We start from the raw sequence: 25,054 nt of genomic DNA, 5'->3' as shown, positions 1-25,054 counted from the left end.
ATTCTCTTCCATGTTTGTAGGCACTATTTAGCAAGAAGAGAGTTAACTTTTAAATCCCCTTAGTTAAAAATTCTAGCTCACAATTTTAGCAGTCCCAGTAAGTCATGCTCAGTTATGTAATACTCACTTCTAAAACATCTTAACTCTTAGAAAATAGTTTCCTCATCCATTAGCCTGTTTTGTAGCTCTGGGCAAAGTTTGGCCCATCTGTGGTTTTTGATAAAACTTATTAGCACACTAAAAATGTAGATTTATTCCTACCTAGTTCTAATACCCATAAAGAAATGGTTTAATAGATGTGCGGGGAGGCATTTTGTTATTTTTAGACAGGCAACTTAAGATCTAAAAAAGATTTACATTAGAATAACTGTTGGTGAATGAATTGTGGTCTCAGATTACCTCACATGTTGAAGACCTAACTTCCAATACCCAAAATGTAACTGTGTTTGTATATGAGGGTCTTTCAAAAAAGTGTTTAAGCCAAAATGAGTCAGCAACCTGGGTATTAATCAATATGACCAGTGTCCTTATGGAAAGAGGAAATTTGTACACTATTAAGATTGAACTTGAAAGTCCATCACAGGTTCTTGCTTGGAATGTTAGATATCTAGCTACTGGCCGTATTTTGGAAGATTGTGGGAACTTTAGGAGGGGGGGCCTAGCTGGAGAAAGTAGGTCAGCAAGCCAGGTCTTTGTGAGGTTATCTCTAGCCACTCCCTGCCAGGTTATAATCAGCCATGATGTGAATGGTTGTCTGCCATATACTCTCACAACTGTATTATTCCGTTCAAGCAAATAAGGCCATTCGACTGTAGACTGCACGCTTCGAAACTATAAGCCAAGTGAAGAATACCCCCAAAGTTGTTTTCATAAAATGTTTGATCATGCCTACACAAAAATAACCAATACAGATACATACAGAGCAAGGCACAAGTGCAGAGGGAGCATTACCAAAGGAGAAGGTGGCTACCCACAAGCCAACAAGAGAAAATGCAAAAGACACGAGCCCTGAAGATACCATGGCCACAGCAAGACTTTTGAGCAAATAAAGTTTTGTTGCAACCAGTCTGTGGCAGTTCATGATAGAAGACCCCCCAAACTAATACAACAGGTAGACTCTACAACCATTTCCCCATGGATGACACAAGAACATAGAACTTGTGTCTATGACTCCTTTGACCTTTAGTTATTTTACACGTTTCAGTGGGTTACTGAAATGCCTAGGGTAACTAATGTTTGATAAAATTTGTCAAACTAATGAATTAACATATTTTTTTAGTTCATTTAAGACATGTCTGCTATTCATGGTAGTGCATGCTTATAATTTCAGACTTGGGAGGCCGAGACAGGAGGATTAGAAATTCAAGGTCTACCTGGCTACATAGTAAGCCCCTGGGTTTTTTTGTTTGGTTTGGTTTGGTTTGGCGGGGGAGGGGAAGAGGCATACTATTGACTTAAAGAGAATATTAATCTGAAAAATTTAATTTAAAAAAATTCTTGTAAGTCACCATGTGGGTGCTGGGAACTGAATCTGGCAGAAGACCCAGATTCAGTTCCCAGCACCCACATGGTGACTTATAACCTTTTATAACTCCAGTTCCAGAGCCTCTGCCCCTTTTCTGTCCTCCTTAAGTACCAGGAATGCAAGTGATATACAAACATGCAGGCAGGCAAAACACCCATACGCATGAAATAAAAATAACAGATTTTTTTAAAGGCATATATGCTTACATATTAGGTGAAATTATAACAATAGCTTAAAACTTTTAAACATTAAAAGAGCAAATAGCCAGAAAAGTTTTCATATCTTTACATGTTAACAAGATAAAAGACTCAAATTATGAAGAGGTAAACTTGTGGACTAATGAAAATATTTCACCTGAATATTGATGCAAGTTTCTAATATTCACTTCTCCCCTACAATTTGTTTCTCAGAGTTTTTCCCATGATCTCACTGATCTCTTTCAAACCCACCGAAGTTGTTCAAAATACAGTTTTCTCAAATATGAAGCTGTTCAGACTATGGCATTAGTTACCCCATGGTTTTCATTGATTGGGCTGATCCATGTATCCTTACAACATCATTGATCTCTGTTGGTGACTCCCTTTCCCTGCAAAGGAAGACCATTCTCCAGACAGGTGTACAGGAAAAGCTACCCTTGTTTGCCAGGACCTCTAGACAAGCTCTCAAGATCACAGTTCCCGTCATCTTCTAAATGTAAAGGATAGCTTTGCATATCAAGGAGTATTTTTTTCAGACTGGGGAGCAACCTCCTAAGGAAGGTACAGATGCCAAAGTGGAGAGAATTAAATTTACCCGTGGGAAAGGAGGACCTGGTTAGGACTACAGTATGTGAGGTTCCACTCCATGGTACATCTTTATTGTCAATTTGACTTTATTTAGAATCACCATGGAAACACACCTCTGTGTGTGTCTATGGTTTCCAGAAAGGCTTAACTGAGGAGGGAAGACATACCATGAGTGTGGGCAGAGCCGTTTCACAGGCTAGGCTTTTGGACTAAATATAAAGAGAATGGCTAGCTAAGCAGCAGGATTCACCGCTCTGTTTCCTACCTGTGTGGCTAGCAGCGGACGCTTTCTGCCATGCTGCCTCTCTGCCATGATGGATCGCACGTTCAAACCAGAGCCCCGAATAAACGCTTCCATAGGTTGCTTTGTCAGGAATTTTTGTCATTGCAACCTAGAAAAACAACTAACATAATCCCCTAGCATGTGTTTGATTCTATTTAGAGCCTTTCCACATTATCCGAAGGGCTGTTTCCTGAAGTGATTCCAGAATTAAGCCTCTTCATCTGCTTGCGTTGCCTGACACTATCCTCCTTCCCGAGAGCAGGATAGCGGTTGTCTTTGTAGACCATCACTGCCTGGAGATGGATGTCCTTTTCTCCTCTCTGCTTGGAACTTTGCAATGAATGTGGATCTTCCATGGCTAGTTAAGACCTATAAACAGCAGCTTCTCTGCTGCAAGGATTAGGGAAAGGAAAGTGGAAATGTAGAAGAAAGGACAGATTCTGAAGTGTTATGGAAGTAGGTAACTTCTGGAACATGGATAGAACAGCCCAGCGGCCTCATTGTCGGCAATCCCACACGTTCTTTCTTAGGAACTACTTGTGGAACACCTATTTCATGCTGTCGATAGGCCCCTAGAAATATATCTGCCTCAAGGAATGGACACTCCATTTTATAAAAGTACTTCAATAAAGAACTTTCTACAAAGAAGCTAGACCCAGCACTGTCATGCCTCTGTTCCTATTCCTTGGGAAGCCAGGGTAAGAGGACCACAATTCAAGGTCCACATGAACAGTTTATTGAGACCTGTCCCAAAACTTGGGGAAATAAAAAAGGTCTAATGGGGATGAACGTGTATGTAGCTTAGTGGTACTTAGTGACCACAGTACTGTCCCCACCACCAGGAAAAGACAAGAGAAAAATACTAGATAGTATTCAGCACAATGAAGAAAAAGTAAAAGAAGGGCGAAGGATATAAAATGTGATAACGATTGAAATGTTAGCTTCTCTAGGAGAGGAGCTATGGCTCCAGATCAGAAGACTTGGGAGAAAGCACCAAATCACAGTTACCTTCTGCCCAGTTTTCCAGTGAACTCTAAGTCCCTAAAGAAGACTTAAGGACTTAGAACCTTAAAAGTTCTGCAGCCTGATAGACTTCGGCTGAGAGATGGGATGTTACAGGCTCAGAGCCCAGGCTGTCTGGGACTCTCTTTGCTCCTTCTTCATTGCCATGTATCATTAATCTCTGTATCCAACCTACCACCCCCTTCATTTTCAGAAAATATCCTTGAGCTGTAGGGCTAAACTGCATTCACCTCCTCAGCCCTGAAGGGAAAAGTCAACCCCTAAGTTCCATAGATTGCCCAGCCTTGCAGCCTGCCTACCTAGTGCTTAGTTTATAAACACATCAACTCATAAGGCCCTTTCCTGAGACTATAAACACACACGTAAACTTTCCTATAATACAACACATCATTCAGAATAACTCAGATTCCTGTTCACTCATGGTTGACTCAGAATGGACGTATTTAAAGCTGTGCTGGTATTTTTAAGTCAATACTTTTCATAGCTCCACTCATTAGTTATCGCGCGATTTTGAGCAAATCACCAAAGTTTTCACTTTTGAAATGTTACTATCTTTGAAATGAGGATGACTACACTTAACTCGTAGAGAGGCAGTGAGTCAACAATGAGTCAATGCACAAACAAAGCAAAACATTGCCCGGTGTCTAAGAATTCTACAGGTTACTGGGTTTTCAAAATTCTCTTAAAAAAAAAAAAAAATCCTGTCTGTTCTTTGACTTCAACACTGAAATGAGACTAATGATGCCAGACTACTTCACTGGCTTGACTCCTCATGGAAGGAACAAATGTGTGGTTCCTGCTCTGTTGCCATAGCTACGAGGTACCATTGCTGCTTTCTTAAACAATTGCAGCAGCACCCTCCTTGGGACAAGATGATGTGACCTTGAAGGCATGAATAGGTATCTACCATAATCTTAGTAAAAAGAAAGAAGAGCTAATTATGATCCTTTGTTCTGGGGCTAGGGGTATAGAGTTGTTAGAGTGCTAACCAACCAGTCCCCAGTGTGGCATAAACCGGGAGATGAAGACAGAGGATCAGAAATTCAAGGTCATCTCCAGCTACAAAGCAGGTTCAGAACCAGCTAGGGTTTCATAAGACCCACCTCAGAAGAAGGAGGAAGTGGAGGAAAAGGAAGAGAGGAAGGAGAGGGGGAAGAAAGAAGGAGAGCACAGAAGAGAAAAAGAAAGGGTGAGGGAAGAGGAGGAGACCACAGCAGCAAAGAGCATGTTGGCACTGAGAAGAAAGGGAAGTGGAGAGAAAATGTGGAAGGAGTTGCTATAAATGTGGATATTTTCCGGGTGAGAGAGCTGTGGATATGCACTATGGGTGGGCCAGTGGAGAAACATCTTGAAAAGAGGGATCCATGAAATTAAATTTGAAACTATCTGCTTAGTTGCAACATGAATGCCTGTCTGTTCTTGTCTCCAAACTATTTAGCAGACAATTACGCTCCTAAGAGTTTTATCATTCCTTTGTGCAAATTTGGGGAAGAGTTTGATCAGCCACAAGGGACCATAAAAACAGAAAATACAAGTTCCATGAGAACTTAGGGATATCTTAGGGAGGACTTTGGACTTTTACAAGGAATGAATGAGGTGGGGGCAGGGACGGGAAAGGAAAGGGAGAAAGAGGAAGGAAGACAGAGAGAGAGGGTATGGAGGAAGGGAGAGAGGGAGGGAAGGAGAGAAAGAGAGAGAAAGAGAGAGAGAGCTCATACAATGGTGAGGCCTAGGTAGGCAGCCTGTGTGGGTCCAGTATCCCACAGCTGAATCAGAGTAGTGGGCCGAGATGAACAAATCAGTCAGAAAGGGAAGATGATGAGCAGCTCTCCACAGCTTGAGGACGCAATGCCACAGACCACGTCTAACCCAGAAAATGAATGTGTTCACCTTTATCTTCATGCCTATCCCAGTAACTGGGAGAACAAAACCACCCTCATTGCCAGATGTGGCTGCCACCCTCCTAGCACCAGGTTCCAAATCTTTTTTGGGTTCCAAGAATGGGAAGTGAGCCCTAGGTTCTGCAATTTTAGGAAGAAACAACCATGCAGTCTATTAAAGGTGTCAGTTGTCGGAACCCTCTGAAGTTCCCTCTTTTCCATCCTTTAAGAGAAAGTTAACTGTTCTAAGTACTTCGACTAGGGCTAGCAGGATGGCTCAGTGGGTAAAGGCACTAGCTGCCAAGCCTGAGCTTGATCCTCAGGATCCACATGGCGGAAGCAAGAACCGGCTCTCATGGGTTATCTTCTGATCTCCATGTGTTTCCCGGAGGTGACAAAGCTCATACATTCTCACTGCCTCCATCTTTTCCCCAAGTACAGTCACAGGCTGAACCCTTTGAAACCTGAGCAGAGCAGTGCTCCTTTTAATGCTATGGAAATGAAAGCATAGTCACTCACAAACCTCCTGTTAGCTTGTTTGCGTCAGTTATTTAGCCAAAACAGCACAAAAGTAAGTGACACACAAATGCATGAAAGTAAGTAGAACATAAGGTATCTAAAGAAAGAAAATATGAAAACATAGAGCCATTTAAAGTGACTAACGTATAGCGCACAATATGGAAAATCAAGAAAGTAAAATTAAAATGGGTGGCTTGGGAGCCACAGGAAATAAAACTAAAAGAATAATTTTTTCTTATTTAACTTTTTATTGATCCTTCGCAAATTTCACATCATTCACCCCAATGCCACTCATCTCCCTGTCCCTTCGTACCCTCCCAAAAAAGAAAAAAAAAATCCCATTCTGGAATCTGTAGTGTGTCATAGCGTGTCCCACAGTATACCATTTTGTTCACACATCTTTATTTGTAAATGTTCGTTGCAGTGAGTTGTTGGTCTGGCTCAAGGCCTCTGGCTTCTGCTACACTATCAATACTGGACTCTCACTGGGATTCCTCTCCAATATGCTGTTGCTCTCCTGTGTCATGGAGATCCTGCAGCTTTGGATCTGCAGAATGGGCCCCTTCATGTGCTCCAGCGTTTTGTAGATGGGGTGAATGTTGGGGTTAGCCAATTCAAAGCCCAGGATCTGGGCCTGGGTGGTAGTTTAGCCGGTCAGCTGCCAGCTCTCCAGAATACACATCACCAGTGAGCAGGGACAGAGCCAGCTCTGCCACTCTCATGATCTCCTTGCTGGCTTACCTGCACCCCCTGTCACCAGGGCCAGCTCTACCGTGTTGTCCAGGCAAAAGGCAGGGCCTGCTCTTCAAGTGTTGCAGCCAGTGAGGGGCAGGGCCAGCTCTCTTGCTCTCATGACCCCAGGGCTAGTTCTCTTGCCTGCCTCCGAGGTGGTGAGGGTCAAGGGTGTGGAAGGGCCTCTTTCCCCTGCCCATGCCACCACATGGTAGACAGTGACACAGCCAGCACTCTCAAGCTCACACCCTCAGAGCTGACTCACCTACAAACCTTACAACCAGGGCCAGCTCTTCTGTGCTTCCTGGGCAAGATACAGGGCCACTCTTCTGAGTGCTGCAGCTGGTGAAGGGCCAGGCCATCTCTTCTGCCAGGCCATCTCTTCTGGGGCTAGCTCTATCATGATGCCCAGGTGAGGGGTGAGGACAGCTCTGCACAGCCCTCAGACATCAACATGGCCCCAGATGAGACCAGACCAGGAATGTCCATCTGGCCTCTGGTAGTAACCCACCCCCATGGCACAAGGCCACAGACCCATACATGATGTGCTGTGGCAGCACAGGCTAGGACCTCACCATGGCCTTAGCTGGCATTGCTGGCTACTCACATCAGGCTATTTCTCCCAACCCTTGAGTCTCCAGTTTCACCTCTCTTCATTATGCACACGTCCTTTTGCTTCTCCTTATCTTCCAATTCTCCACCACTTACTCTCTCATCTTAATGGTGTCTAGGACCTCTAGGTATCTGGGGTCATCTCAGGGGTGTTATGCCCTGCCATACCATATAGGCCAGGAGTCATCTTTGGGCATGATCTGCCCACCCAGGCCATATGGCATGAGGCAGGGGTGATCTCAGGAGGTGCTTTGACAATCCAGGGTCATATAGAGCCATGTTTGCAGTCCTAGAAGGATAATTTGGAACTGGATTGTGATAAACCTTAAACATCTTCATAAGAAATTTGTAAGCAAACAATGAAAATAGTTTGGGGCAACTTGAGACATGTTGATGAGCTAGTTTGTAAAGGCTGAGAGAAAGCAAGCTTCCATTAATATATATTTATTTTCAACCTTTAGTTGAAAATAAAGTATGAGATAAAGATTTATTAGTCTTGTTTAATCAAAGGTAATATATTAGTTATAGTCATTGAGCCCCTGGATAATTCTTTTCTTGAAGATGAAAACTAGGATGGGATAGAAGAATTAGGAGATACTGCAAAGACAAATGTCCTGTTGGCAATCAGATCCAATGCTTAGCTTCATTTATTTACCCAGGGCCCTGGGATAATGTCTTATTGTCATCAATTACTGTTTTCTACAGCTTTTGATCGCAGGAGGAATCCCCAGTCCATTTGTAGTTTCTAGTTTATGCAAAATAAGAACAGGCAAAACAGCACTTAATTTTATGATAGAAAAAAAAAAATCCATTACAAGGATACTTGTCCCTGAGGTATTTCAACAGGAATCAAATCAAATCTCTTCACTTCAATGGCTAGTAGAATGAATAAACTCAGGCTAGGCAGTGCATGAAATTACCCATCCATGTATCACCTGTCAGTCACCTGATAATGTTGCCAGCCACAGTGACTGTATAGCATTCAAATAAAACTTCAGCCTCATGGGAGAGAAGAAATCAAGTTGTCACATTTGCAATGTTTCCCACTGAAGATGTCTCAGCCTGAGACTGTGAAGGAACAGGAAAATGTTGAAATTATTTCTGGAAATAGATATTTCTCTGTGTATGAGTGAAAATATACAAGTGTCTTAAGTATATTATTTTTTATTAAAATAATTTCCTTGATCAACTAGATACTTAGAGCCGGGCAACCCAAGTTAAAAGACAAAGGAAGTTTATCATAGAACACAAGCCATGTCTTCCATGGGATGACCTTAAGCAAAATTTCCAAACTGGTGGTAGAACAAGAAAGTACTGCCCTTGCATCTTACAAAGTGGACACTGCCCATTCCAAAGCTCATGAGAAAATACCCAATTACCCTGATTTTTTTTTTTTAACCCCCAAAGAAACAGGAATTGTAATGAAACCCACCTGGCTCCAGTCTGTTACAATATAGGTGGTGACAGTGTTCCTAATTACGACAGTGATGATGGTGACAATGATGATAATGATGGCGCTGAGGATTGCCACAATGATGATGGGGACGGTGCTGGCAGTGATTGTGACAGTACTGGTGCTGGTGCTGGTGATAGCAATGGTGGTTATGATACAGATACGGTGCTGCTGATACGTTATACAGACCAATGTCATCTTCGAAGGAAATAAAAAGCCAGAGAACCCTAAGTGTTAGTGGAATGGGGAACACTCCAGGAGAGGGCGGAATACACAGATAGAGTTAAGGAGTCTATGTCAATCAGAAGAGGTCAGAGGTTTGGTCCTCCTCATCCCTAGCCATTCTTTTCTTTCCAGGTCCAAGTTAGCCGACTCCACTTGCCTTTTGTATTTTGATTTAATCTTTGTTGTTATTTCTCCAGTATGAGCATGGTGCCCTGTCAATGAATTCTTCTTAGCACATCCATGGAACTTACACTGTACGGGCACTGAGAACAAAACCCAAGTCTCCCCCTAGCAAAAAAAAAAATGTTGGCAGCACATTAAACAGGCTCCTCTGACTTTTTCTTTTCTATTTTTATTGTTTCTTGGTGGCAGCAAATGCTGGGCCTGTCTCAAGCCTCCCCTGACATCAATGCACATCTATCCCCAGAGACCCCAGAGCCTCTGAGAAGCAAGTAGCAAATGGAATGTAAAGGAAACAACTGATCCACAGCCCCAGAGCTTTGTTTCCAGAAGCATCTGGTGGCCACTTCCAGATCTCTGAGGCTGGAAATGACAGGAAGCAGTAAAGGCAGCTATGTGGCCCACAAGGGGCGGGGGGAGGGGGAGTTACAGACCTGAATGTCTTGCCATTATGAAATTTCCCACTGGACCAGCAGCTTCAAAGTTTGCCAGATTTTGCCAAACCCCATGCACATTTAAAAGTCTGCGGAAAACCAGGATGGCCTTTTAGAGGGGAGACTCATTCATGTTTGGACTCAGGCAGACTTAGGAACCTTTGATAGCACTGTCATTATCCTGCCGGGAACACCACAGAGCAGTCAGCAAGATCTCCCTCAATGGGCACAAAATTTCCCTTGGAATTTACTGAACAGAAACGTTAAACACATATCACCAGAAGAACCAGATTACATAACGTCTCCATCACCCTCCTGACAGCTACAATTATGAGTCAATCCTGGTTTAAATATGAAACCGGAAGCTCCACATTTCCCCTCTGACTATGTGGCAGGCTAAGTTAGAACTCTCGCGGCCTGGCAGTTTGGAGATCTGAGCCGCTTCCACCGTCACTAATCTAGCAAGAGACCAAATGACCGGGTAATTAAAAGCAGTACTGCAGAGAGCCCTGCTCCGGGCCAGATGTTGCAGAGTCCTGCTCTGGGCCAGATGTTCTCCTTGCTTAGCCATTACCCACAGAAGGAACAGAAATAACACCACCACCATCATCACCACCCCGCCACCACCCCCCCTTTAAATTCTCCTTTTCTTTATCCTTTCCAGCTAATTTCCGGCTTCTGATCTTTCAATCCCACAAAATAAAGTAAAAATAAAAGCCCCATTACCAAAAGATGGCATGTTATTGAACACATGACTGTAAACTGTAATGCGCTCTGTAGTCTCCTCTTTGTACTTCTTAAAGCATTCCAGCAGCCGAGACTTTAAGTTACCCTGGCAACCTCACATGACTAAGGGTTCCAGAGAGCCCCACCTAGCTGCAGGGACTCATTTAAGTCAACACGGGCCACCCCTACACTTAGTAGCCCAGAGTCTGAGTAAATAGTACTGCCAGCGGGAGAGTGGGGTTTATTTTTGGGACCAAAGACTGTTGAATGAGGCAGGCCCTCCCTTTTTTTAAACCCCAAACGCAAGACAAATAAAACTCTCCATCCTACCCTTCTTCGGAGAAGCCTCATTAAGGTCTCCGGGTCAGCTGGTAAATAAAGGAGGGGTCCTCTGCGCACTTTTCTAGCTAATGGTCAAGTTACAATGCTCAAAAAAAGGGGGGGAGGCAGGGAGCCGATAACTCATACCTGCCAAAAAAAAAAAAAAAGTCATATTGACAATGTGATGTGTGTGATAGAACTGCTGTGATCTTATCAGATTGGAAACAGATTCCATTTGTCTCATGGCATCCAGAGTCTGGTCTCTTTACTTCAGCCAGCCCTGGCCTTAGCACCTCAGAGCCCCGAAGGATCTTTCAGGGACAGAGACTGGAGTAACAATCCTAATTCCAATTAGCGGCCATAAATAAGTTGTTTAATCTTTTTAGGGTAATTTTTCTTTTCTTTTTTTTTTTTTTTTTTTAAAGACAGAGTTTCTGAGTGTCCCCGGGGTTGGCCTCAATCCCATTATGTTGCTAAGATTAAACCCTGAACTCTCAACCTACTTCCCCAGTGCTAGGATCACTGGTGTGTGCCACCATGCTGGCTAGAACATTCTACTCTTGCCCGTAAGCGAGCTCCTTTGGTTTGCTAACACCACTGCCTGCTCATGACCAACCTGAAGGGCGGAAAAGAAACAGGGTTACTAGAGGATTTCAAGAAAAGTCACCAGGTCTGCTGTGTGATGCGTTCTAGCCCAGTTACCTCATGGCGGGGCTTTGTGCTGTGCTGGGCGTGACTACATGGTTAAACAATACAAAAGAAATGGGGAAGAAACTCAGCTGTCAGAGATGATGTCCATCTGAAGGCAAAATGGAGACCAGAATGACAGTCAAATGAAATCCCAGGATGAGAGAGGAAGGTATTACACACAGCAATGTGCTGGTGGTCTAACTATACCCTAGGATGTAAGGAAACACTGGGGCACCATTTTTAAAGTGGACTTCCTGTTCCCCATTGCTTGATCCATGTGTGTGTGTGTGTGTGTGTGTGTGTGTGTGTGAAAGAGAGAATAAGAGAGGAGCCTACATTTGCTTACCATGCCACTTGGACGTTATATTCTGTAAATGCTCAGAGTAGGGGGCAACCTTGAGGTAGGGCATTCTTTTCCATCTCATGTTCATTTGCTTCCTGACTGATGGTGGTCTGTGTGTGTATGCAGAAAAAAAAAAAGATAGATAGATAGATAGATAGATAGATCCCAAACCTCAGCAAGAAAAACTAAATACAAGTATAAGCCAAGCCCCAACTAACAATCACTATGGAGACCTCTTGCAGGAGCATGTAAGAAGCAATGGTGCTTATCATGCACAGCCATTACTCTGACCATCCTGTTTCCACAGCATGCTTAAAGAATGAATGACGGACTGCGCAGACTCCTTACTGATGTAAAGCATGATTCGCATCAGCCAGAACTTACCATCCCCAAACTTGGAAAGAATGACTCCTCCACCTGAGTGCCCCACTCTCCTTTTGGGTCATTTCAGGAAACATTTGAGGCATGTCTGTGGTCTGAAAAATGTTTCCTAACCTTCCCTTGAAACGTCTCAACATCTCCCCACCTCTGGATCCTCAGGACCCAGAACTCACCCATGCTCCCTATTTCCTGTTTGGGATTATCAGGGTCAACACAACAGCAACAAACCCCAACACCACAGATTCCGGCTTCATTTACTCCTCATTCATCGACTATATTTGTTACCCACTGAAAAGTATTGTTAAGGATCTGCTCTGAACACAGAACACCCCACCACCACCACCACCACACACACACATTTCCAAAACAGAACAAAACAAACCTGTGGGATCAAGAAGGCCCTTAGTTTGGGTTTTGCTGTGAAGAGACGCCATGACCACAACAACTCTTATAAAGAAATTATTTAATTGGGGCTGGCTTACAACTTCAAAAGTTTAGTCCATTATCATCACGGCAGTCAGCATGGCAGCACCCAGGCAGACACGGTTCTGGAGAAGGAGCTGAGAGTTCCTCATCTTGATCCGCAGGCAGCGGAAGGAGACTGCCACGAAGGTCAAGCAAGGCAGATGAGACCTGTAACTGCAGCCCTTGGGAGGTGGAGGCAGGCAGATCTGGAATACAGCATCATCCCTGGCTACAGAGGGAATTGGAGACCTTGTCTCAAAACATACAACAAACAAAGCTACAGCAAAAGGATCATGTTCTCTAGGAAGCACCTGTTGGGGGACAGGCAGACTTTTAACAATCAGTCCTAGGGGAAAGGGGTACAAAGTCAACCAAACAGAGAACTCAGTGAAATCTTTTTATATGGGTATTACTGGGGCTCCAGTCTGTGTGTGTGCGTGTGTGTGTATCTCATATATATATATGAGATACACACACCATATATATATGGTGCCCATTTCCAATTTAGAAAGACGCTTTTACGGAGTCAGTTCTCCGGCCTTAGGATTTTTCCCTGTGCGGCTTTGTGAGTCCTCCGCAGTCACACACCCTTGTCTCCAGGGAGGAAGGAAGGAGCTCAAGAGTCTCAAAAATAGCCTCCAGGTCCTAGTCCTTCACCAAGTGCGGGTTACATCACTTTTCAGGGCTGGCTGTGACATCACTTCTAGACCCGAACACGGCCCACCCCACCTCTGAGAAAATGGAAAATGCTGGGCCGCAGCCTCAGGACTTCCTTGTCCAGAGGCGATTTCTGGCCGGTCTAAACCTGACCGCGGGGCAGGTGGGTGTAGAGCCCAGCAAAGAAGCCTTTGAAAGCAGGAACCCAGGCTTTGCAGGTCAGCTTGGATCAAGTCCAAACTGGGTTCCAGCCCGCCACACACCCCCGCCCCCTAGTGACAAGCAATCTGTTTATGGGGACGCTTTTGTGAGGTTACAGAATCTCTTCAAGAGAGGGAGCGGGTTCTGGCCTGGTTTCTAGGTAACCCGCCACACCAAGGTGCACAAACACGATGGGACAGAGAAGGGGGGTAAAAAGGAGAAGCTGGCGGGCCAGGGCCCCCTCCCGGGCCGCCGTGAAACGCGCTTTAATTGCTTCAAAGGGCTCTTCTCAATGGGGTTTCAGAGGCGCGGGAGCGGGTCCCCAGCGAGGGCTCCTTTCCGGCTGGCCAGCATTCCTGGACGCTGCAAGGGGAGAGCCCGCGGCTCATTTCCATGCCTGTCGCATACTGCCTCCGTTGTGCCGGGCTCGGGCCTCGAGGGGAGCGAGGCTGGCAGCGAACAAAGCCCCATTCATCCCCGGGGACGGCTTCCTCCCGGACCAGCCGCGGCTGCAGATGGGCTGGCTCGGGCACGCCATCCATCCTCCAGGCCGGGGAGCGCGGCCCCGCCCGCGCACAGAGCCGTGATGCAGGGCGCCCCCGGGCTGCGGTACCCAGTCCTCCACGGCGGGAGAGAGGCTGTGCCGGGACAGCCAGACACTAGGGCTTTTCAGCCGGGAAATCCCGTGTCCTCCCCGGCTCCTTGAGAGCAAGGATGTCAGTTTCCACCGCCCTCTTCCCCACTCCGGCCCCCCTGGGATGGTACGGTCCGTCTTCCCCAGTTGTGAGGGGACTTTGTTTCTCCTCTGTGGCCTCTGCAGCCGAAAGGGTCACTTCCTGACTTTTGTGTCTCTTCAGTCCAGTGCCTTCAAAGTTCCTCCCCTCTGGTTGTAACCAAGTACGCAATTGCGAGGCTTCTCCGTAAGGTTTTCCAGAATGCAAACACCCCTCTAGGTTAGTCTGGGACTGTGGCTTCGCAAGAAACAGCTCGTTGGTTTGTTTCCCTCTCCCCTGCACTCCTGCGGGGAAAACGCAATGAAAACTCACTTGTTTGCAGATTCCAAGCGCTTTCCTTTGGTCCCACTTGCTAGGTCCCTACTACAGCACGCTACAGAACTCTAACGTCGAACAGAAGAGAGGCTGGGTCATTTTTCCTTCACTCTGAGGAAGCCCCTCCAGGCTGGGTTTCACAGCCCAGGTCAGAAACAGGCTCCAGACACATTCCTCCCCAGCGGATGGAACAGGGCATGGCAGGATCAAACAGCCACCAGGCACTGGGGAGACAGGCTCCAATCTATCCATCTTCCAGATAAGCGATAAGATCGGAGAGGAGAAAGGATTTGTTCACCTCAGGCGGAAGTTGGCTCATCTCAGTGAAAAGAGGAAAGAAAAAAAAATACGCCCTCAAATAAAAATACAACGATAATTTTCAAAAAGAAAAATCACCGAGAAAAATTATTATTCACCAAGTAGATTTACTTTTTTGCTTATATCAAAAGAGGCCTCCCCTCCGGTGCGTGAGAATTGTTCCTGTGTTTCTTTTACTTCCTGCGTTTTGAACACCACTGGCTTCTCTCCAAAAAAAAAAAAAAAAAATCCTCTTTCCTCTCGAAGGGAATGAAAACCTTCAAGATGTTCATAGGCAGATAGAGGGACTGCACTGGTTATTTCTGAAGGTGTGGGGGTGGGGAAGAAAATTCCAAGTCTTTTGCACACTGCCTCCCTCATTCCTCACAGCAGGCTCTGCACTGGGTTCTCTAACTTCCCCCATTTCGCTGAAAAAGAAACCAAAGCTGAGAGAGACCGAGATTAACCTTTTCAGGATCACACAAGGGTTAAGTGGTCAGAGCTGACTCTTCCACACAGAGACTTAGCTTAACACAGCCACAGCATAGCAAACCCCGGCCCAGGGAAGTTCCAGGTACTCACCAGGCCTGGAGGGAACACCTCATCCGACCTGGAGAGGTAGCTGGCTGGGACCTGACCAGGAAAGCTTCCTCCAGAATGCAAAGTGGAGAGAGAGCTAATCATCACTCGCCTTAGGATTTTTATCTCCCCAGGAATGCTCTGAAAATAATAGTGTCCTGGTTTTCTGTCAGAGAAAACTGGAGTTCAAAGGTCAGGCCTACCGTTTCCAAGATAGGAGACTTTTTGAAAAATTCTTTAATCCCCCGAATTCTGTCTCTTAACCAGAGAAAAGAAAAGCATGTGTGCTCTTGTGAGGATTTAAGTGAGCCAGTCCATGTTAAATGTTTAGCTCTGTGTTTTCTCCATTACCACATATATCAAATCTGATAGACTGCATTGCGTTTAGTTTAAAGCAAGAGTTTCCTTATAAACAGTTACTACTCCCCTCACGTCTATCGTAAATTAGCTGAAAGTTCTGCATGGTCTCTTCCCTTGTTTCATGATGATTGTCTCAGACCCTTGCCAGTCATCACGGGAGAAGGAACAAGAGAACGCCAGGAAGTAGTTACAGCGGCAATGAGTGGTGAGCATGGAAATGCCAAATATCATCCCCCATAACCCTGAAGAACCCTTACACGCTCTAGCCACTACCCCCAACTACAAAGCCAGGACCTGAAAGTAATCCTGCTTTGTCCCCAGTCTGGAGAACACCAGAGGGTTAAGGTTAGGTCTGAAAATGCACATAACCAGCATTAATGAGGACCATCAACTGACACAGCTTTCATTCCATACAATATATATATATCAATCCTTTTTGAGACCTCCAACGTCACAGCTAGTCCATGACACTTCGCAGAAGGCTCTGTCTTCTCGAGAGTCAGGTTATGGTAAAATTCAGCAATAGCTTGTGCCTACAACAGGCCACAAGTTGTTTCTCCGTATCCTACCCTCATGTGAAAGGGAAAAGCAAAAGCGAGTTTCCTCTTCTACACACCGAGGCTGAGGGTTACAGTGGGAAGAGCAGAAAACATGTAAACAAGTGCAAAAGCGAGTTTCCACCAGGGAGCTAAGGCTCCAAGAGGCCATGTTTGCTCGTCTTGTGATCCTAGCACTTGGAAGGTAGAGGAAGGTGGAGTTCAAGGCCATCCCTAGCGAGTTCAAGGCCAGCCGGGGCTATAAAAGACCCTGTTGTTTACCACCACCCCCAACCAAAGGAATAAAAGAAGGACTCTAAAAAAAGAAGCTGTAGTGACAGTGAACACCACTGACATCCCCCCTTCCCCTGAGTCAGATCTGACCAGCTGTGTCTGGCAGAAGCAATTCTTCACAATCCATTTGCCTTTGTTCTGGTGGTTTCTGAACAATTGGAATGCATCTGGAGTTCATTTGATGCGTGCTTTGCTCGTAACCTAACCTCCATTTCTCCTGGTTTTGACTTCTGCTTATCTTCCTCCTCAGATTGTCCTCTCCTTCCTGTTCTTGTGTGTGTGTGTGTGTGTGTGTGTGTGTGTGTGTGCACTCCTGGACCCTTAATTAGTGCCATGGTTAGGATGTTGATAGCCTAAGGTCCGTGCGTGGGTAGCTGGGTTAGAACGGTAGCAAGGAGAGGGAGGGCTTCGTGGGAGAGACTAGAACAGGGTGCGCTCTCACGGAAGGGTTAGAACTGGTCATGAAGGCTGGGTAGGGCCCCCAGGAAGTGAATCGCTTTTCAGGGGAGGAAACTGTTGGATGCCCATGCACTTGACCTTGCTTGCCTGTGGGCACAAACATAAAACTGCTTTCATCCTCTCCCCTTCTCTGCTGCACTGTGCAAGTGGTAGGGAGTCGGGAAAGAAGAGACTGGCAGAACCGCAGGCTGACGCCTTCTGCTTGGACCTTCCATGTTTTTTTCAGAAGGCGGTCCTATCAGAATCATGAGTCACATGTGCCTCTTTTTACTCCTTAAGTACTCGGCCTCAGGTATTTTGTTACAGAATAAGCAGACTAAGACATCTGGGTTTTTTAGATTTTTAGTAATCGTTAATAACATACTTATTTTTAAAAGCATAATTCTATATCCCGGGGCATAAAATCTCCATCTGCATATCAAATTACCCCTTAAGCCTCCGATTACTCGGTTAAAATACATAAATTTTGCCCCGGAAAAGCAGCTTGGCTCATGCGGTAGCTTTTACCTTTATTTGTGGGAAGACAAAAATACAGGCAGTAGCTGTTCCACATAAACAGCCTGATTATCTTTTATTGTCAGAACTCCCTGGGCCACAGGCACACAGAGCAACAGTAAACAAACAAACAACAACAAAAAAAAAGAGTATCCTGATGGAATATTGGAATATTCCCAGTATCGGAATACTTGGGATTCAGTACATTTTCAAAAAGAGAAGAAACTACCAGAATCAGATAAAAAGTCTTAAAAAAGAAGTTTGAGAGATCATCTAAAGATATTGAGGTTGTATGTTTCTTTTTCTCATTATAATTTCAAATATTTAGAATGTGATTTTGTCAATTTATGATCATACACAAAAATAAATAAGTAAGACCAAGAGTGGCGACCTAGGCCTGGAATTCCAGCTACCTGGGAGGCTGAAGCAGGAGGATCACGAATTTAAAATCTGCCTGTGCTTCGGAGTGAAGCCAAGGCCTGCTGCCTGACTTCGTGAGAGTCTCAGATTTTAAAAGAAGGATGCGTGTGTAGCTCAACCACAGAATGCTTCTCTAGCAGAAGGAAGGTTTTAGGTTCCGTCCTTAGTATTAAAAAAAAAAAAATGGTGGTGGGGGGGTGGATAGAAAGCTCACATCTGAAGAGGAGATGCTTGCTGGGAAAGATGTGTAGCAGCTGCCCTTGAAGAAAGCCACGGTCTTTGCTGTGCTTGAGCCAGCACCAGCTGCCTGGATGTAGAGGCCACATTTGGGCTCCCCAGGGTTTTCTCTTAGCTGCTTCCTCTGCTTGCAAAGTAGGAACCACCCAAGCGGCTAAGCAAACAATGGAATCTAGTGCATCACCTCCAGCCTGGACACGGAGGCCCCCTGAAGGCTGAGACCTCCTGCAAAAAGGACTGAATTTGCAAAGGGGAGCGGGGGAGGGGGGAAGAACTTCAGAGCAAAAGGATTTCAGAGAAGGAAAAACACACACACACACACACACACACACACACACACACACACAACCCTTTAAAAGCAACAGGAAATGAGTCCCTCAAAGGCAAACCATGTGGAAAGACAGGCCACATCGTTTAAATAAAACAACAATACAAGTCTATATAAATGCCGTTAGTCCCACATTCCTGAAAGTCATTGGTCCAATGAGGAGTAATCTATTTATTTAACAAACATTTCTTAAAAGAACCTTATATAGGCCAGGCACTGTAGTCATCTTAAGGTTTTGAATTAAATACCAGCTCAGCCCTCCTGGGACAGCCACTCTAATGAAAGAGATAGTAGATAGACCTGCAATAAACAAACAAACAAACAAACAAATAAATAAAGGGGAGAGGGAGGGAAAGAGGGAAGAGGGAGGAAACTGGAAAAATCCACTAGAGACGGCAATTGCTTTAAAAAAAAAAAAAAATCCCCAGGCTAGAAGATGACAGATAACACAGCTAGTTGGAGAGATCAGGGAGGTCACCAAAGACCGGCTATTATCTTCTGAAATGCCTCAGAGAGGACCCAGGGCTGAAAGGGAAAGAGATTCAGCTCTCCAGGGAGTTTTTTCCTAGGCGAGATGCCTGGGTGTACCATCACTAAGCGGAAGAAGTCAGAATAGAGCCCCACACTGAAGATGCCCGACGGTTGGGGGAATGAGAGGGCAGGCCTCTGCGCTGTTATCTTCCCGCTTGGAATTTATGTCCAGCATCAAAATGCTGAAGGCTGCTTCTCTCTCAGAGCCTCCTTCTCCAGGTTTTTCCTCCTTGTGGGGTTAGAATGGGACCTAAGATCTTATCTTATCTCATGTAAATCTGGTGTTTTTCAAAACAACAACCTAGCTCTTTTAGAATGTGTAGATATTTTTCAACTCTGAAGGCATCAGGTCCATAGCTGTTTCATGTTCCCTTTACATTTTCCTTCTTCATGATTATTCTAGAAGACTGGACCTAAAAGTGTCAAGTCCAAGAAATACAGATGCCTTCCCAATCCTGGAGTCAGAGAAACATGTTTTTCTTTTCTTAACGAAGTGGTTTTGGGTTGGTTTATTTGATCGATTTGTTTTGTTTTGTTTGTTTCCAAGGTCTCATGCACTCTCTCTTCCTCCCTCCCAGGTACTTACCATGGTTGGCTTGGAATTCACTATGTAGTCTAGGCTGGTTTGGAACTGCTGGCATTCCCCCTGCTTCTCCTGAGTGCTGGGACTACAGATGTGAGTCACCATGTCCAACTCAAAATATCTTAGTTTGCAATTACATTTCCTTTTAAGCTATTCAAAATTATTTACTTTATCAAAGCTCATTGTTTTTTTTTTTAATTTATTTTTATTTTATGCACACCTAGTGATTTGTCTGCATGTATGTGTGTGGGTGTGAGATCTTGGAGTTACAGATAGTTGTGACGTGCCAAGTGGGTGCCAGGTATTGAACCCCTGTCCTCTAGAAGAACAGTCAGTGCTCTCAACTGCTGAGACATCTTTTCACCCCCCCCAAAAAAAAAACCCTCATTGTTTTATCACATAACTTATGCTATATACCATTGTGTCTTCAAGCAAGACCAGAGGCCAGACCAGAACAGATAACTAGAGGGTGTACAACCCACGCAGAGACAAACCTAAAATACCAATGTGTTTTTATGTTCATACTGTTCTGTGAAGAGAGTAAATATTCCTCTTCCCTTTAACAGACATACTGCTTTTAAAAACAGCTTATCAGCTTGATCTTCAAGTAACAGACTTTGAAAGTAATTTAGCTAAATTTTCTCTACCTAGCTCCCTCTTCCATTATTGGTTAGAAGTTGTGTGGGACCAGAGAGAATTGCTGTTTCCAGGAACCACCCCAGGAGTTATTTACTGTGTAAAGAAAGAATGTTCTTATGAGGTCAGTAGTAATCACCGTTATTTAGACTTTTGTAAACTTGAGCCTTTTATTTTACCATTTCTTTCATTGTCTTCCTTTGTTTCTTGTTTGTTTAAGTGTTTGTGTATATAAAATATATGGGTAGGCAAGAAGCACAAAGTATTGAAAAATTCACTTATGGAAAAAGAAAAAGGGGAAAGTAAGTGGCAGGGCCAATCCTCATCTGCTAATGTAAATACAAAACTGATGTAGCCATGTAAACAGAGCAAAGCATCACTGTAGAATAGCTTGGCAAATGAGCCAGTGTTATAACATTCTTAGCCCCTGCCATTTCCTCCCAAATAGCAATTCAACTCTATTTGGTTGTATTTATCACAAAATTTAACTCGGAGATAGACCATACCTGTGTGGTTTATAAAGCTTCAAGGAGGATAATTTCTTTCCTGAAGTCTTCATCGTGCCACTGGACTGAAAGTCTCCAGAAGATGTCACTGGTTGGCCTGAATGTCAGGGCCTGGTGATTTGAGGGTTGGGATTTCCTTGAGGTAAACTGAATTTAAGTTTCTAGTTTAGAAACCCAGAGTTTATTGGTGTGCTGGCTAATTTTAGGTCAACTTGATACAAGCTGAAGTCATCTGAGAGGAGGGAAACTCAGTTGAGAAAACGCTTCCATGAGAATGGGCTGTAGGCAAGTTTGTAGGGTATTTTCTTACTCAGTGCTTGATGTGGGAGGGACCAGCCCACTGTGGGTAGTGCCCACGCCTGGTCCTGGGTTCTATAAAAAGCATATTGCATATTGAGAAAGTCACGAGAGCGAGCCAGTAAGCAGCATGCCTCCCGGGCCTCCGCGTCAGCTCCTGCTTCCAGGTTTCTACCCTGTTTGAGTTCCTATCCTAACTTTCTTCAGTTATGAACAGTGGTGTGAAAGCATAAATTTAATGCCCTTTCCTCCCCAACCCACTTTTTGGTCATGGTGTTTCATAGCAGCAATGAGAACCCTAAGACAATGTTTTTACTGAAATGCAGAAAAGATTAGGTTTTTAAACATTCAATATGTATGTTGATGATATGTCTAGTACATTGAAGCCCTCCGAGAAAAAGTTAGCTAGTTTTTTGTTTTTGTTTTTGTTTTTTCAGAAGTAGTATGTGCTCTCTTAAAGCTCTTTGGCACACCTGGCTCACTAAAAATCAATTGGGTTTTCTGTCACAGAACACAAACCAGGTGTTAACTCTTCCACCACCAGGAAGCAATCCTGAGGATGGCAGGAAGTGAGCCTGGACTAGTTACACTCTATTCCAGGAGCCATGTACAGCCTCCTGACCGTTTTTGTAAATAAAGGCTTGTTGGAACGCCCACCGCTCTTATTCATTCACTTATGGACTGTATAAGGCTGCCTTTTTGTCACCAAGGCAAGTTTTGGAACCTATAGCAGAGAACAAATGGCATGGAAAGCCTTAAAGATTTACTACCTCGCGGACATTGGTCGGACTTGGACTGCAGGGGCTGAGATCTGTTTGCAATGTTAAATAAACAGTTACCTCATCTTTGCAGCCACTGACCTAAAGAATATCTGCACCTTTATACCCTGCCCCTTTCCCCTGTAAATATAATCATAGTAATTTCGGATTTAACTAAATAAGAAGCTTCTTAGACTTCTCAGGTGTCTGCTGGTGTCAGTGAGTCCCTCCTATCACACGCTGCAAGTATCTCCAGGTCCCTCTTTAAGGAGCACGCTTGGCTTTCCCATACCACGTTATAATTTTCGGTACCCCAGCTACCGCTCCATACACAGATCTTGGTTAGTGGTTTCCCCTCCAATTTAGTTCTATTTCTCAACACCCGTCTTCCTGTGTGGGGCTTTTCCTTGGATGACAGATAACATCTCAGCCCACTGGACTATTGTCTCTCTCCTTGGAGAGCTTTCGGTCCATCTGGGTCAGGGTTTTTCCTAGCGTGTCTCTGGAAAAGTGCTTTTCTATATTTATTTTGCACATGACTGCTTCCGTGCGCCTCATTCTACTTCCTTCCTTAATAAACTATTTTGTTAGCAGTGTTTATTTTTTCCTCCTGTCCCTTATCCTGCTGCAGTTATTTTTAAGGTGCCACTGACTCCCTGCCACCCCAAAGGCTAAGCAAGGCAAAAGTATGTCAGGTTTACTTCTCAACACAGGCTGCTAAAGCAATACGTGGGTCTCTCATTATTTAAAGATAATTTCTATTCTTACTTTACTTGAAAAAAAAATGGCCTTATCATTTAAAGTCCTTCTCTACTGGCCACAAGCCACTGGTTTGATGAACTATCCCTCATCGGATTACTTTTATGTCTTTGAAAATCCCTATCAGTGATATTTATATGTTTTACTGCAAGCAAAAGTCCCAGCTATGAGAGAAAACCAGCAAACCCAGTTGCTATCAAATCACTTATATCTTATCTTATGCAAAATCAGAGAGAAATAACCAGCTTGCCTTTAAGGCAGGGTGGACTGGATTAGAGTTTTTATGTTACTGTTTCATCAGCTGAGTCAGACTACGCATCATGGAATGGCCTAGCATTCCTGGTCCTCTGGCCTCAGCCTCCCGGAGTGTTAAAGTTGAAGGTATGTGCCACCACACCTGGCTTTGAAAGGACACAGTGTCCTTACACGCACAAGCAGCTAAATGGGGACATCAAAAGGATTTTCATTGGCCATTGGGCGTTGGCCGGTTCCAAGTGTGTCATCCCTTCACACAGATCACGAGATCACAGTGGAGGCCACTCCTGACTGAGAAGAAAGCACCAGGCCCTCCACTGGCTGCATCGATGGCAGGCTGAAAGAAATGAGGTGAAATCAATATGCTGTAAGCAGTCAATGATCTGGGGCATGTGCCCTGTTGTCATTTCAGTCGGTACCACATCTCAGATGCACAAGTGTCTCACCACAGTGTAGCATGTATACGGTAACATTTTAATGTGGCTTACAAAAAAAAAAAAAAAAGATACAAAGCAAAAACAAAAAGCCAAACCAAACCAAACCAAACAAAAAAGACCGGTCAGCCTTTGTTATTAATTCTCAGGTATCCTTTCTGAGGTTAGAGCAGTCTGTGATGGAGTTACTCTCACTTGCCTCACCCCTGGACATAGAATAAATATCTCTTCTGTCCTGCCGAATTCAGTCATGGCCATGGTCATGTAACTTGAACACGTGAGCAAAAGTAAATTGAGCCCTTCCTTTATTCAAAAAGGGCCAGTCTCAGGCAGAGGGAACTTAGTGTGTGCTTTGACACGTGTTCTTTCTCTCCCACCACTGTGACCAACAAGAGGTGCGCAAGAGCGTTCCTATCTATATGGCTGCCTAAGCAGGGACCACAGTGACAGCCTAGAGCTACCCATCAGCCCAGTGTTGCTGTGTAGAGAGAAACCCTGGTGTTTCAGAGTTCTTTCATGTAATTGCAATATTGGGTGTATTTTCTATTAGCAGGGTTAGAGAGCATTTACGTGGTGTTACGGTCTCGACTTTTAAACCGGAAGCTACCCTCTAAAATGACAGTGAGAAAAGACTTTCAGGAGGAAAAAAAAAAATCTGGCTCACTTTAAAACAGCCCAGAGAGCAGATGGAAGCGAAGGCCTGAATTTATTAAACAGGCTAGATATGCAATAACAAAGGCTCTCAAAGATGGAATGCACTGTCTTATCAAGTGCTCACTTCCTTTTCAACAGAACTGTGCAAAGAGTAGCGAGATGTTCAGATAATCCGCGGAAGGCACCAAAGCCTTAGAAACGAGGCTAACGAGATAACTCCTTAATGTCCTCACGGTTTCTGAGATTACAAGAGAGAAACAGATCTAACAATATTCGTATCGCACGTTATCATTTTCAAGGCTAGAAGAACACATCCGCCACACATCTATGCCATGTTAGATGGAAATGACTACATCTATCATGATTTCTTCCTCATCATCATTGTCAACATCGGTGACTCTCCCAGTGGCTTTCACAAATCTCACCTTTCCCATACTTGGAAAGGTCCCTGAATCATAGCTTTCAAAGACTAGTCTGCCCCTGTTGATCTGTAAGTCCCAACAGAAAGATAGTTTTACAAAGATCTCTGCCACCTCTATCTCTGTGTATGTTCAGTGGATGGGGATTCTGTTTTACTCCTGATAGATCCTTAAATTTGAAATGAAATACTTATCTGCTAAAATATCTTAGGTAAAGAAGGTCAGATTTCAAAACTTGGTGAAATCATTTTTAAAAAAATAAACCATGTGCCTCCCAGGATGTCTAGGAAATGCCCACATTGGATAAGGAAACTTTGGAAATGCCCACACACAGTCCTGAAAGAGTTTCCTGATTTTTAAAATAAAAATTTTTGTGCTGATAGGATGATCAACCCACCCCAATGCATCTTAGGAAGATAAGAATACCAGCCTCTTTTCTTCCTCTGAGATGCTGATAGCAAATGAATGTCACAAGGCTGCATGGGCCTTTTCAGATCATAGTTTACTCTATGAATAGTCACACTGGATGTAGTGATAGAAAGGGCCAATGCTTTATTCAAAGGCAGAATTTATTTATATTGGTACCATTCAATTTATTTAGAGTATCCCACTTGCCTCTTTTTCTTTTCTTTTTCTGAGACAAGCTCCCATGAAAAATGAGATGGCTTCTAACCATCCTTTTTAGAGAGGACCTTGGTTTTCTGATCTCTAAGATGCCATACCTCCTATGTGC

General features: G+C 44.3%; 1 long non-coding RNA gene across 1 annotated transcript in view; it reads right to left on the bottom strand.

Annotated features, from left to right (window-relative positions):
* LOC132648953 (uncharacterized) overlaps positions 1-2,693 on the bottom strand; it is an 86,510-nt gene extending 83,817 nt beyond the window's left edge. The window contains exon 1 of the long non-coding RNA XR_009587352.1: positions 2,576-2,693. This is a non-coding gene — a long non-coding RNA (uncharacterized LOC132648953). The remainder of the gene's footprint in view (positions 1-2,575) is intronic.
* Between the last annotated feature and the right edge of the window lie 22,361 nt (positions 2,694-25,054).

The sequence above is a fragment of the Meriones unguiculatus genome, chromosome 18 (assembly GCF_030254825.1).
Source record: "Meriones unguiculatus strain TT.TT164.6M chromosome 18, Bangor_MerUng_6.1, whole genome shotgun sequence".
NCBI classification, from domain to species: domain Eukaryota; kingdom Metazoa; phylum Chordata; class Mammalia; order Rodentia; family Muridae; genus Meriones; species Meriones unguiculatus.
This window is presented reverse-complemented; position numbering and strand designations above follow the sequence as displayed.